The sequence below is a fragment of the Ammospiza caudacuta genome, chromosome 5 (genome assembly GCF_027887145.1).
Source record: "Ammospiza caudacuta isolate bAmmCau1 chromosome 5, bAmmCau1.pri, whole genome shotgun sequence".
NCBI lineage: Eukaryota > Metazoa > Chordata > Aves > Passeriformes > Passerellidae > Ammospiza > Ammospiza caudacuta.
In genome coordinates this window covers 21,447,899-21,463,159 of record NC_080597.1, presented here as the reverse complement: position 1 = coordinate 21,463,159, position 15,261 = coordinate 21,447,899, and positions in this window count along the sequence as shown.

Genomic DNA, 15,261 nt, shown 5'->3' with positions numbered 1-15,261 from the left:
CATTGGGATTGTGTGCGCAGCTTGCCAACTGATAGAAAACAGTACCTTACCACTCTCCTGACTTTTCCAATCACATGAATATTCAATTGGAAGCTGTTTTGGACAACTTTTCTTTTCTTCATGCCAAGCACTTGGCAGACCTCCGTGCAACGGTAGAACACGATGGGAGTTGTTTTCTGTGCTGGCACACTTTCTCCTTGCCAGACGTAGTGGAAAAGCTTTTTGCTAAGATGTAGACCACAAAAGACGCTAAAGACGAAGGTACGATGCTCTCCGGAGCTAAGAGCCGCTCCCGGGCTTCTTTCGGCAGAAGCCGCGCTAAGAGAGCACTGTGACCGGTACAATCGTCTTTGCGCGAAGAAGCCGCTTCTTCGGCTCCAGGAGCCGGAGAGAGCGGCAGCATCGGAAAGGTGAAGAAGGATGCTGTATTACATTGGGATTGTGTGCGCAGCTTGCCAACTGATAGTAAACAGTACCTTACCACTCTCCTGACTTTTCCAATCACATGAATATTCGATTGGAAGCTCTTTTGGACAACTTTTCTTTTCTTCATGCCAAGCTTTTGGCAGACCTCCGTGCAACGTTAGAACACGATGGGAGATGTTTTCTGTGCTGGCACACTTTCTCCTTGCCAGACGTAGTGGAAAAGCTTTTTGCTAAGATGTAGACCACAAAAGACGCTAAAGACGAAGGTACGATGCTCTCCGGAGCTAAGAGCCGCTCCCGGGCTTCTTTCGGCAGAAGCCGCGCTAAGAGAGCACTGTGACCGGTACAATCGTCTTTGCGCGAAGAAGCCGCTTCTTCGGCTCCAGGAGCCGGAGAGAGCGGCAGCTTCAGAAAGGTGAAGAAGGATGCTGTATTACACTGGGATTGTGTGCGCAGCTTGCCAACTGATAGAAAACAGTACCTTACCACTCTCCTGACTTTTCCAATCACATGAATATTCGATTGGAAGCTCTTTTGGACAACTTTTCTTTTCTTCATGCCAAGCACTTGGCAGACCTCCGTGCAACGTTAGAACACGATGGGAGATGTTTTCTGTGTTGGCACACTTTCTCCTTGCCAGAGAGAGTGGAAAAGCTTTTTGCTAAGATGTAGACCACAAAAGACGCTAAAGACGAAGGTACGATGCTCTCCGGAGCTAAGAGCCGCTCCCGGGCTTCTTTCGGCAGAAGCCGCGCTAAGAGAGCACTGTGACCGGTACAATCGTCTTTGCGCGAAGAAGCCGCTTCTTCGGCTCCAGGAGCCGAAGAGAGCGGCAGCTTCGGAAAGGTGAAGAAGGATGCTGTATTACATTGGGATTGTGTGCGCAGCTTGCCAACTGATAGAAAACAGTACCTTACCACTCTCCTGACTTTTCCAATCACATGAATATTCGATTGGAAGCTCTTTTGGACAACTTTTCTTTTCTTCGTGCCAAACACTTGGCAGACCTCCGTGCAACGTCGAGAACACGATGGGAGATGTTTTCTGTGCTGGCACACTTTCTCCTTGCCAGACATAGTGGAAAAGCTTTCTGCTAAGATGTAGACCACAAAAGACGCTAAAGACGAAGGTACGATGCTCTCCGGAGCTAAGAGCCGCTCCCGGGCTTCTTTCGGCAGAAGCCGCGCTAAGAGAGCACTGTGACCGGTACAATCGTCTTTGCGCGAAGAAGCCGCTTCTTCGGCTCCAGGAGCGGAGAGAGCGGCAGCATCGGAAAGGTGAAGAAGGATGCTGTATTGCACTGGGATTGTGTGCGCAGCTTGCCAACTGATAGAAAACAGTACCTTACCACTCTCCTGACTTTTCCAATCACATGAATATTCGATTGGAAGCTGTTTTGGACAACTTTTCTTCTCTTCGTGTCAAACACTTGGCAGACCTCCATGCAACGTTAGAACACGATGGGAGATGTTTTCTGTGCTGGCGCAGGTTCTCATTGCCAGACATAGTGGAAAAGCTTTTTGCTAAGATGTAGACCACAAAAGACGCTAAAGACGAAGGTACGATGCTCTCCGGAGCTAAGAGCCGCTCCCGGGCTTCATTCGGCAGAAGCCGCGCTAAGAGAGCACTGTGACCGGTACAATCGTCTTTGCGCGAAGAAGCCGCTTCTTCGGCTCCAGGAGCCGGAGAGAGCGGCAGCTTCGGAAAGGTGAAGAAGGATGCTGTATTACAAAGGGATTGTGTGCGCAGCTTGCCAACTGATAGAAAACAGTACCTTACCACTCTCCTGACTTTTCCAATCACATGAATATTCGATTGGAAGCTCTTTTGGACAGCTTTCCTTCTCTTCTTGTCAAACACTTGGCAGACCTCCGTGCAACGTCCGGAACACGATGGGAGATGTTTTCTGTGCTGGCGCAGGTTTTCCTTACCAGACATAGTGGAAAAGCTTTTTGCTAAGATGTAGACCACAAAAGACGCTAAAGACGAAGGTACGATGCTCTCCGGAGCTAAGAGCCGCTCCCGGGCTTCTTTCGGCAGAAGCCGCGCTAAGAGAGCACTGTGACCGGTACAATCGTCTTTGCGCGAAGAAGCCGCTTCTTCGGCTCCAGGAGCCGGAGAGAGCGGCTGCATCGGTAAGGTGAAGAAGGATGCTGTATTATATTGGGATTGTGTGCGCAGCTTGCCAACTGATAGAAAACAGTACCTTACCACTCTCCTGACTTTTCCAATCACATGAATATTCGATTGGAAGCTCTTTTGGACAACTTTTCTTTTCTTCATGCCAAGATTTGGCAGACCTCCGTGCAACGTTAGAACACGATGGGAGATGTTTTCTGTGTTGGCACACTTTCTCCTTGCCAGACGTAGTGGAAAAGCCTTTTGCTAAGATGTAGACCACAAAAGACGCTAAAGACGAAGGTACGATGCTCTCCGGAGCTAAGAGCCGCTCCCGGGCTTCTTTCGGCAGAAGCCGCGCTAAGAGAGCACTGTGACCGGTACAATCGTCTTTGCGCAAAGAAGCCGCTTCTTCGGCTCCAGGAGCCGGAGAGAGCGGCAGCTTCGGAAATGTGAAGAAGGATGCTGTATTACATTGGGATTGTGTGCGCAGCTTGCCAACTGATAGAAAACAGTACCTTACCACTCTCCTGACTTTTCCAATCACATGAATATTCGATTGGAAGCTGTTTTGGACAACTTTTCTTCTCTTCTTGTCAAACACTTGGCAGACCTCCGTGCAACGTTAGAACACGATGGGAGATGTTTTCTGTGTTGGCACACTTTCTCCTTGCCAGACGTAGTGGAAAAGCTTTTTGCTAAGATGTAGACCACAAAAGACGCTAAAGACGGAGGTACGATGCTCTCCGGAGCTAAGAGCCGCTCCCGGGCTTCTTTCGGCAGAAGCCGCGCTAAGAGAGCACTGTGACCGGTACAATCGTCTTTGCGCGAAGAAGCCGCTTCTTCAGCTCCAGGAGCCGGAGAGAGCGGCAGCTTCGGAAATGTGAAGAAGGATGCTGTATTACATTGGGATTGTGTGCGCAGCTTGCCAACTGATAGTAACCAGTACCTTACCACTCTCCTGACTTTTCCAATCACATGAATATTCGATTGGAAGCTGTTTTGGACAACTTTTCTTCTCTTCATGCCAAGCACTTGGCAGACCTCCGCGCAACGGTAGAACACGATGGGAGTTGTTTTCTGTGCTGGCACACTTTCTCTTTGCCAGACGTAGTGGAAAAGCTTTTTGCTAAGATGTAGACCACAAAAGACGCTAAAGACGAAGGTACGATGCTCTCCGGAGCTAAGAGCCGCTCCCGGGCTTCTTTCGGCAGAAGCCGCGCTAAGAGAGCACTGTGACCGGTACAATCGTCTTTGCGCGAAGAAGCCGCTTCTTCGGCTCCAGGAGCCGGAGAGAGCGGCAGCATCGGAAAGGTGAAGAAGGATGCTGTATTACATTGGGATTGTGTGCGCAGCTTGCCAACTGATAGTAAACAGTACCTTACCACTCTCCTGACTTTTCCAATCACATGAATATTCGATTGGAAGCTGTTTTGGACAACTTTTCTTCTCTTCATGCCAAGCACTTGGCAGACATCCGTGCAACGTTAGAACACGATGGGAGATGTTTTCTGTGCTGGCACACTTCCTCCTTGCCAGACATAGTGGAAAAGCTTTCTGCTAAGATGTAGACCACAAAAGACGCTAAAGACGAAGGTACGATGCTCTCCGGAGCTAAGAGCCGCTCCCGGGCTTCTTTCGGCAGAAGCCGCGCTAAGAGAGCACTGTGACCGGTACAATCGTCTTTGCGCGAAGAAGCCGCTTCTTCGGCTCCAAGATCCCGAGGGAGCGGGAGCTTCGGAAATGTGAAGAAGGATGCTGTATTACATTGGGATTGTGTGCGCAGCTTGCCAACTGATAGAAAACAGTACCTTACCACTCTCCTGACTTTTCCAATCACATGAATATTCAATTGGAAGCTGTTTTGGACAACTTTTCGTTTCTTCATGCCAAGCACTTGGCAGACCTCCGTGCAACGGTAGAACACGATGGGAGATGTTTTCTGTGCTGGCACACTTCCTCCTTGCCAGACATAGTGGAAAAGCTTTTTGCTACGATGTAGACCACAAAAGACGCTAAAGACGAAGGTACGATGCTCTCCGGAGCTAAGAGCCGCTCCCGGGCTTCTTTCGGCAGAAGCCGCGCTAAGAGAGCACTGTGACCGGTACAATCGTCTTTGCGCGAAGAAGCCGCTTCTTCGGCTCCAGGAGCCCAAGAGAGCGGCAGCTTCGGAAAGGTCAAGAAGGATGCTGTATTACATTGGGATTGTGTGCGCAGCTTGCCAACTGATAGAAAACAGTACCTTACCACTCTCCTGACTTTTCCAATCACATGAATATTCGATTGGAAGCTCTTTTGGACAACTTTTCTTTTCTTCATGCCAAGCACTTGGCAGACCTCCGTGCAACGTCCAGAACACGATGGGAGATGTTTTCTGTGCTGGCACACTTTCTCCTTGCCAGACATAGTAGAAGAGCTTTCTGCTAAGATGTAGACCACAAAAGACGCTAAAGACGAAGGTACGATGCTCTCCGGAGCTAAGAGCCGCTCCCGGGCTTCTTTCGGCAGAAGCCGCGCTAAGAGAGCACTGTGACCGGTACAATCGTCTTTGCGCGAAGAAGCCGCTTCTTCGGCTCCAGGAGCGGAGAGAGCGGCAACTTCGGAAAGGTGAAGAAGGATGCTGTATTGCACTGGGATTGTGTGCGCAGCTTGCCAACTGATAGAAAACAGTACCTTACCACTCTCCTGACTTTTCCAATCACATGAATATTCCATTGGAAGCTGTTTTGGACAACTTTTCTTCTCTTCGTGTCAAACACTTGGCAGACCTCCGTGCAACGTCGAGAACACGATGGGAGATGTTTTCTGTGCTGGCACACTTTCTCCTTGCCAGACATAGTGGAAAAGCTTTCTGCTAAGATGTAGACCACAAAAGACGCTAAAGACGGAGGTACGATGCTCTCCGGAGCTAAGAGCCGCTCCCGGGCTTCTTTCGGCAGAAGCCGCGCTAAGAGAGCACTGTGACCGGTACAATCGTCTTTGCGCGAAGAAGCCGCTTCTTCGGCTCCAGGAGCCGGAGAGAGCGGCAGCATTGGTAAGGTGAAGAAGGATGCTGTATTACATTGGGATTGTGTGCGCAGCTTGCCAACTGATAGAAAACAGTACCTTACCACTCTCCTGACTTTTCCAATCACATGAATATTCGATTGGAAGCTGTTTTGGACAACTTTTCTTCTCTTCTTGTCAAACACTTGGCAGACCTCCGTGCAACGTCCAGAACACGATGGGAGATGTTTTCTGTGCTGGCGCAGGTTTTCCTTGCCAGACATAGTGGAAAAGCTTTCTGCTAAGATGTAGACCACAAAAGACGCTAAAGACGAAGGTACGATGCTCTCCGGAGCTAAGAGCCGCTCCCGGGCTTCTTTCGGCAGAAGCCGCGCTAAGAGAGCACTGTGACCGGTACAATCGTCTTTGCGCGAAGAAGCCGCTTCTTCGGCTCCAGGAGCCCGAGAGAGCGGCAGCATCGGAAAGGAGAAGAAGGATGCTGTACAACACTGGGATTGTGTGCGCAGCTTGCCAAGTGATAGAAAACAGTACCTTACCACTCTCCTGACTTTTCCAATCACATGAATATTCGATTGGAAGCTGTTTTGGACAACTTTTCTTTTCTTCATGCCAAACACTTGCAGACCTCCGTGCAACATCCAGAACACGATGGGAGATGTTTTCTGTGCTGGCGCAGCTTTTCCTTGCCAGACGTACTGGAAAAGCTTTTTGCTAAGATGTAGACCACAAAAGACGCTAAAGACGAAGGTACGATGCTCTCCGGAGCTAAGAGCCGCTCCCGGGCTTCTTTCGGCAGAAGCCGCGCTAAGAGAGCACTGTGAGCGGTACAATCGTCTTTGCGCGAAGAAGCCGCTTCTTCGGCTCCAGGATCCGGAGGGAGCGGCAGCTTCGGAAATGTGAAGAAGGATGCTGTATTACATTGGGATTGTGTGCGCAGCTTGCCAACTGATAGAAAACAGTACCTTACCACTCTCCTGACTTTTCCAATCACATGAATATTCAATTGGAAGCTGTTTTGGACAACTTTTCTTTTCTTCATGCCAAGCACTTGGCAGACCTCCGTGCAACGGTAGAACACGATGGGAGTTGTTTTCTGTGCTGGCACACTTTCTCCTTGCCAGACGTAGTGGAAAAGCTTTTTGCTAAGATGTAGACCACAAAAGACGCTAAAGACGAAGGTACGATGCTCTCCGGAGCTAAGAGCCGCTCCCGGGCTTCTTTCGGCAGAAGCCGCGCTAAGAGAGCACTGTGAGCGGTACAATCGTCTTTGCGCGAAGAAGCCGCTTCTTCGGCTCCAGGAGCCGGAGAGAGCGGCAGCATCGGAAAAGTGAAGAAGGATGCTGTATTACATTGGGATTGTGTGCGCAGCTTGCCAACTGATAGAAAACAGTACCTTACCACTCTCCTGACTTTTCCAATCACATGAATATTCGATTGGAAGCTCTTTTGGACAACTTTTCTTTTCTTCATGCCAAGCTTTTGGCAGACCTCCGTGCAACGTTAGAACACGATGGGAGATGTTTTCTGTGCTGGCACACTTTCTCCTTGCCAGACGTAGTGGAAAAGCTTTTTGCTAAGATGTAGACCACAAAAGACGCTAAAGACGAAGGTACGATGCTCTCCGGAGCTAAGAGCCGCTCCCGGGCTTCTTTCGGCAGAAGCCGCGCTAAGAGAGCACTGTGACCGGTACAATCGTCTTTGCGCGAAGAAGCCGCTTCTTCGGCTCCAGGAGCCGGAGAGAGCGGCAGCTTCAGAAAGGTGAAGAAGGATGCTGTATTACACTGGGATTGTGTGCGCAGCTTGCCAACTGATAGAAAACAGTACCTTACCACTCTCCTGACTTTTCCAATCACATGAATATTCGATTGGAAGCTGTTTTGGACAACTTTTCTTTTCTTCATGCCAAGCACTTGGCAGACCTCCGTGCATGGTAGAACACGATGGGAGTTGTTTTCTGTGCTGGCACACTTTCTCCTTGCCAGACATAGTGGAAAAGCTTTTTGCTAAGATGTAGACCACAAAAGACGCTAAAGACGAAGGTACGATGCTCTCCGGAGTTAAGAGCCGCTCCCGGGCTTCTTTCGGCAGAAGCCGCGCTAAGAGAGCACTGTGACCGGTACAATCGTCTTTGCGCGAAGAAGCCGCTTCTTCGGCTCCAGGAGCCGGAGAGAGCGGCAGTATCGGAAAGGTGAAGAAGGATGCTGTATTACATTGGGATTGTGTGCGCAGCTTGCCAACTGATAGAAAAGAGTACCTTACCACTCTCCTGACTTTTCCAATCACATGAATATTCGATTGGAAGCTGTTTTGGACAACTTTTCTTCTCTTCTTGTCAAACACTTGGCAGACCTCCGTGCAACGTCCAGAACACGATGGGAGATGTTTTCTGTGCTGGCACACTTCCTCCTTGCCAGACATAGTGGAAAAGCTTTTTGCTAAGATGTAGACCACAAAAGACGCTAAAGACGAAGGTACGATGCTCTCCGGAGCTAAGAGCCGCTCCCGGGCTTCTTTCGGCAGAAGCCGCACTAAGAGAGCACTGTGACCGGTACAATCGTCTTTGCGCGAAGAAGCCGCTTCTTCGGCTCCAGGAGCCGGAGAGAGCGGCAGCTTCAGAAAGGTGAAGAAGGATGCTGTATTACATTGGGATTGTGTGCGCAGCTTGCCAACTGATAGAAAACAGTACCTTACCACTCTCCTGACTTTTCCAATCACATGAATATTCAATTGGAAGCTGTTTTGGACAACTTTTCTTTTCTTCATGCCAAGCACTTGGCAGACCTCCGTGCAACGGTAGAACACGATGGGAGTTGTTTTCTGTGCTGGCACACTTTCTCCTTGCCAGACGTAGTGGAAAAGCTTTTTGCTAAGATGTAGACCACAAAAGACGCTAAAGACGAAGGTACGATGCTCTCCGGAGCTAAGAGCCGCTCCCGGGCTTCTTTCGGCAGAAGCCGCGCTAAGAGAGCACTGTGACCGGTACAATCGTCTTTGCGCGAAGAAGCCGCTTCTTCGGCTCCAGGAGCCGGAGAGAGCGGCAGCATCGGAAAGGTGAAGAAGGATGCTGTATTACATTGGGATTGTGTGCGCAGCTTGCCAACTGATAGAAAACAGTACCTTACCACTCTCCTGACTTTTCCAATCACATGAATATTCGATTGGAAGCTGTTTTGGACAACTTTTCTTTTCTTCATGACAAGCACTTGGCAGACATCCGTGCAACGTTAGAACACGATGGGAGATGTTTTCTGTGCTGTCACACTTCCTCCTTGCCAGACATAGTGGAAAAGCTTTTTGCTAAGATGTAGACCACAAAAGACGCTAAAGACGAAGGTACGATGCTCTCCGGAGCTAAGAGCCGCTCCCGGGCTTCTTTCGGCAGAAGCCGCGCTAAGAGAGCACTGTGACCGGTACAATCATCTTTGCACGAAGAAGCCGCTTCTTCGGCTCCAGGAGCCGGAGAGAGCGGCAGCTTCGGAAAGGTGAAGAAGGATGCTGTACAACACTGGGATTGTGTGCGCAGCTTGCCAACTGATAGAAAACAGTACCTTACCACTCTCCTGACTTTTCCAATCACATGAATATTCGATTGGAAGCTGTTTTGGACAACTTTTCTTTTCTTCATGCCAAGCACTTGGCAGACCTCCGTGCAACGGTAGAACACGATGGGAGATGTTTTCTGTGTTGGCACACTTTCTCCTTGCCAGACGTAGTGGAAAAGCTTTTTGCTAAGATGTAGACCACAAAAGACGCTAAAGACGAAGGTACGATGCTCTCCGGAGCTAAGAGCCGCTCCCGGGCTTCTTTCGGCAGAAGCCGCGCTAAGAGAGCACTGTGACCGGTACAATCGTCTTTGCGCGAAGAAGCCGCTTCTTCGGCTCCAGGAGCCGGAGAGAGCGGCTGCATCGGAAAGGTGAAGAAGGATGCTGTACAACACTGGGATTGTGTGCGCAGCTTGCCAACTGATAGAAAACAGTACCTTACCACTCTCCTGACTTTTCCAATCACATGAATATTCAATTGGAAGCTCTTTTGGACAACTTTTCTTTTCTTCATGCCAAGCACTTGGCAGACCTCCGTGCAACGTCCAGAACACAATGGGAGATGTTTTCTGTGCTGGCACACTTTCTCCTTGCCAGACGTAGTGGAAAAGCTTTTTGCTAAGATGTAGACCACAAAAGACGCTAAAGACGAAGGTACGATGCTCTCCGGAGCTAAGAGCCGCTCCCGGGCTTCTTTCGGCAGAAGCCGCGCTAAGAGAGCACTGTGACCGGTGCAATCGTCTTTGCGCGAAGAAGCCGCTTCTTCGGCTCCAAGATCCGGAGGGAGCGGCAGCTTCGGAAATGTGAAGAAGGATGCTGTATTACATTGGGATTGTGTGCGCAGCTTGCCAACTGATAGAAAACAGTACCTTACCACTCTCCTGACTTTTCCAATCACATGAATATTCAATTGGAAGCTGTTTTGGACAACTTTTCTTTTCTTCATGCCAAGCACTTGGCAGACCTCCGTGCAACGTCCAGAACACGATGGGAGATGTTTTCTGTGCTGGCACACTTCCTCCTTGCCAGACATAGTGGAAAAGCTTTTTGCTAAGATGTAGACCACAAAAGACGCTAAAGACGAAGGTACGATGCTCTCCGGAGCTAAGAGCCGCTCCCGGGCTTCTTTTGGCAGAAGCCGCGCTAAGAGAGCACTGTGACCGGTACAATCGTCTTTGCGCGAAGAAGCCGCTTCTTCGGCTCCAGGAGCCGAAGAGAGCGGCAGCTTCAAAAAGGTGAAGAAGGATGCTGTATTACATTGGGATTGTGTGCGCAGCTTGCCAACTGATAGAAAACAGTACCTTACCACTCTCCTGACTTTTCCAATCACATGAATATTCAATTGGAAGCTGTTTTGGACAACTTTTCTTTTCTTCATGCCAAGCACTTGGCAGACCTCCGTGCAACGTCCAGAACACGATGGGAGATGTTTTCTGTGCTGGCACACTTTCTCCTTGCCAGACATAGTGGAAAAGCTTTCTGCTAAGATGTAGACCACAAAAGACGCTAAAGACGAAGGTACGATGCTCTCCGGAGCTAAGAGCCGCTCCCGGGCTTCTTTCGGCAGAAGCCGCGCTAAGAGAGCACTGTGACCGGTACAATCGTCTTTGCGCGAAGAAGCCGCTTCTTCGGCTCCAGGAGCCGGAGAGAGCGGCAGCATTGGTAAGGTGAAGAAGGATGCTGTATTACATTGGGATTGTGTGCGCAGCTTGCCAACTGATAGAAAACAGTACCTTACCACTCTCCTGACTTTTCCAATCACATGAATATTCGATTGGAAGCTGTTTTGGACAACTTTTCTTCTCTTCTTGTCAAACACTTGGCAGACCTCCGTGCAACGTCCAGAACACGATGGGAGATGTTTTCTGTGCTGGCGCAGGTTTTCCTTGCCAGACATAGTGGAAAAGCTTTCTGCTAAGATGTAGACCACAAAAGACGCTAAAGACGAAGGTACGATGCTCTCCGGAGCTAAGAGCCGCTCCCGGGCTTCTTTCGGCAGAAGCCGCGCTAAGAGAGCACTGTGACCGGTACAATCGTCTTTGCGCGAAGAAGCCGCTTCTTCGGCTCCAGGAGCCGGAGAGAGCGGCAGCTTCGGAAATGTGAAGAAGGATGCTGTATTACATTGGGATTGTGTGCGCAGCTTGCCAACTGATAGTAACCAGTACCTTACCACTCTCCTGACTTTTCCAATCACATGAATATTCGATTGGAAGCTGTTTTGGACAACTTTTCTTCTCTTCATGCCAAGCACTTGGCAGACCTCCGTGCAACGGTAGAACACGATGGGAGTTGTTTTCTGTGCTGGCACACTTTCTCCTTGCCAGACGTAGTGGAAAAGCTTTTTGCTAAGATGTAGACCACAAAAGACGCTAAAGACGAAGGTACGATGCTCTCCGGAGCTAAGAGCCGCTCCCGGGCTTCTTTCGGCAGAAGCCGCGCTAAGAGAGCACTGTGACCGGTACAATCGTCTTTGCGCGAAGAAGCCGCTTCTTCGGCTCCAGGAGCCGGAGAGAGCGGCAGCTTCGGAAAGGTGAAGAAGGATGCTGTACAACACTGGGATTGTGTGCGCAGCTTGCCAACTGATAGTAAACAGTACCTTACCACTCTCCTGACTTTTCCAATCACATGAATATTCGATTGGAAGCTCTTTTGGACAACTTTTCTTTTCTTCATGCCAAGCACTTGGCAGACATCCGTGCAACGTTAGAACACGATGGGAGATGTTTTCTGTGCTGGCACACTTTCTCCTTGCCAGACGTAGTGGAAAAGCTTTTTGCTAAGATGTAGACCACAAAAGACGCTAAAGACGAAGGTACGATGCTCTCCGGAGCTAAGAGCCGCTCCCGGGCTTCTTTCGGCAGAAGCCGCGCTAAGAGAGCACTGTGACCGGTACAATCGTCTTTGCGCGAAGAAGCCGCTTCTTCGGCTCCAGGAGCCGGAGAGAGCGGCAGCTTCAGAAAGGTGAAGAAGGATGCTGTATTACACTGGGATTGTGTGCGCAGCTTGCCAACTGATAGTAAACAGTACCTTACCACTCTCCTGACTTTTCCAATCACATGAATATTCGATTGGAAGCTGTTTTGGACAACTTTTCTTCTCTTCATGCCAAGCACTTGGCAGACATCCGTGCAACGTTAGAACACGATGGGAGATGTTTTCTGTGCTGGCACACTTCCTCCTTGCCAGACATAGTGGAAAAGTTTTCTGCTAAGATGTAGACCACAAAAGACGCTAAAGACGAAGGTACGATGCTCTCCGGAGCTAAGAGCCGCTCCCGGGCTTCTTTCGGCAGAAGCCGCGCTAAGAGAGCACTGTGACCGGTACAATCGTCTTTGCGCGAAGAAGCCGCTTCTTCGGCTCCAGGAGCCGGAGAGAGCGGCTGCATTGGTAAGGTGAAGAAGGATGCTGTATTACATTGGGATTGTGTGCGCAGCTTGCCAACTGATAGAAAACAGTACCTTACCACTCTCCTGACTTTTCCAATCACATGAATATTCAATTGGAAGCTGTTTTGGACAACTTTTCTTTTCTTCATGCCAAGCACTTGGCAGACCTCCGTGCAACGGTAGAACACGATGGGAGATGTTTTCTGTGCTGGCACACTTCCTCCTTGCCAGACATAGTGGAAAAGCTTTTTGCTACGATGTAGACCACAAAAGACGCTAAAGACGAAGGTACGATGCTCTCCGGAGCTAAGAGCCGCTCCCGGGCTTCTTTCGGCAGAAGCCGCGCTAAGAGAGCACTGTGACCGGTACAATCGTCTTTGCGCGAAGAAGCCGCTTCTTCGGCTCCAGGAGCCCAAGAGAGCGGCAGCTTCGGAAAGGTGAAGAAGGATGCTGTATTACATTGGGATTGTGTGCGCAGCTTGCCAACTGATAGAAAACAGTACCTTACCACTCTCCTGACTTTTCCAATCACATGAATATTCGATTGGAAGCTGTTTTGGACAACTTTTCTTTTCTTCATGCCAAGCACTTGGCAGACCTCCGTGCAACGTCCAGAACACGATGGGAGATGTTTTCTGTGCTGGCACACTTTCTCCTTGCCAGACATAGTGGAAAAGCTTTCTGCTAAGATGTAGACCACAAAAGACGCTAAAGACGAAGGTACGATGCTCTCCGGAGCTAAGAGCCGCTCCCGGGCTTCTTTCGGCAGAAGCCGCGCTAAGAGAGCACTGTGACCGGTACAATCGTCTTTGCGCGAAGAAGCCGCTTCTTCGGCTCCAGGAGCGGAGAGAGCGGCAACTTCGGAAAGGTGAAGAAGGATGCTGTATTGCACTGGGATTGTGTGCGCAGCTTGCCAACTGATAGAAAACAGTACCTTACCACTCTCCTGACTTTTCCAATCACATGAATATTCGATTGGAAGCTGTTTTGGACAACTTTTCTTCTCTTCGTGTCAAACACTTGGCAGACCTCCGTGCAACGTCCAGAACACGATGGGAGATGTTTTCTGTGCTGGCGCAGGTTCTCCTTGCCAGACATAGTGGAAAAGCTTTCTGCTAAGATGTAGACCACAAAAGACGCTAAAGACGAAGGTACGATGCTCTCCGGAGCTAAGAGCCGCTCCCGGGCTTCTTTCGGCAGAAGCCGCGCTAAGAGAGCACTGTGACCGGTACAATCGTCTTTGCGCGAAGAAGCCGCTTCTTCGGCTCCAGGAGCCGGAGAGAGCGGCAGCTTCGGAAATGTGAAGAAGGATGCTGTATTACATTGGGATTGTGTGCGCAGCTTGCCAACTGATAGAAAACAGTACCTTACCACTCTCCTGACTTTTCCAATCACATGAATATTCGATTGGAAGCTGTTTTGGACAACTTTTCTTCTCTTCTTGTCAAACACTTGGCAGACCTCCGTGCAACGTCCAGAACACGATGGGAGATGTTTTCTGTGCTGGCGCACTTCCTCCTTGCCAGACATAGTGGAAAAGCTTTCTGCTAAGATGTAGACCACAAAAGACGCTAAAGACGAAGGTACGATGCTCTCCGGAGCTAAGAGCCGCTCCCGGGCTTCTTTCGGCAGAAGCCGCGCTAAGAGAGCACTGTGACCGGTACAATCGTCTTTGCGCGAAGAAGCCGCTTCTTCGGCTCCAGGAGCCCGAGAGAGCGGCAGCATCGGAAAGGAGAAGAAGGATGCTGTACAACACTGGGATTGTGTGCGCAGCTTGCCAAGTGATAGAAAACAGTACCTTACCACTCTCCTGACTTTTCCAATCACATGAATATTCCATTGGAAGCTGTTTTGGACAACTTTTCTTTTCTTCATGCCAAAAACTTGCAGACCTCCGTGCAACGTCCAGAACACGATGGGAGATGTTTTCTGTGCTGGCGCAGGTTTTCCTTGCCAGACGTACTGGAAAAGCTTTTTGCTAAGATGTAGACCACAAAAGACGCTAAAGACGAAGGTACGATGCTCTCCGGAGCTAAGAGCCGCTCCCGGGCTTCTTTCGGCAGAAGCCGCGCTAAGAGAGCACTGTGACCGGTACAATCGTCTTTGCGCGAAGAAGCCGCTTCTTCGGCTCCAGGATCCGGAGGGAGCGGCAGCTTCGGAAATGTGAAGAAGGATGCTGTATTACATTGGGATTGTGTGCGCAGCTTGCCAACTGATAGAAAACAGTACCTTACCACTCTCCTGACTTTTCCAATCACATGAATATTCAATTGGAAGCTGTTTTGGACAACTTTTCTTTTCTTCATGCCAAGCACTTGGCAGACCTCCGTGCAACGGTAGAACACGATGGGAGTTGTTTTCTGTGCTGGCACACTTTCTCCTTGCCAGACGTAGTGGAAAAGCTTTTTGCTAAGATGTAGACCACAAAAGACGCTAAAGACGAAGGTACGATGCTCTCCGGAGCTAAGAGCCGCTCCCGGGCTTCTTTCGGCAGAAGCCGCGCTAAGAGAGCACTGTGACCGGTACAATCGTCTTTGCGCGAAGAAGCCGCTTCTTCGGCTCCAGGAGCCGGAGAGAGCGGCAGCATCGGAAAGGTGAAGAAGGATGCTGTATTACATTGGGATTGTGTGCGCAGCTTGCCAACTGATAGTAAACAGTACCTTACCACTCTCCTGACTTTTCCAATCACATGAATATTCGATTGGAAGCTCTTTTGGACAACTTTTCTTTTCTTCATGCCAAGCTTTTGGCAGACCTCCGTGCAACGTTAGAACACGATGGGA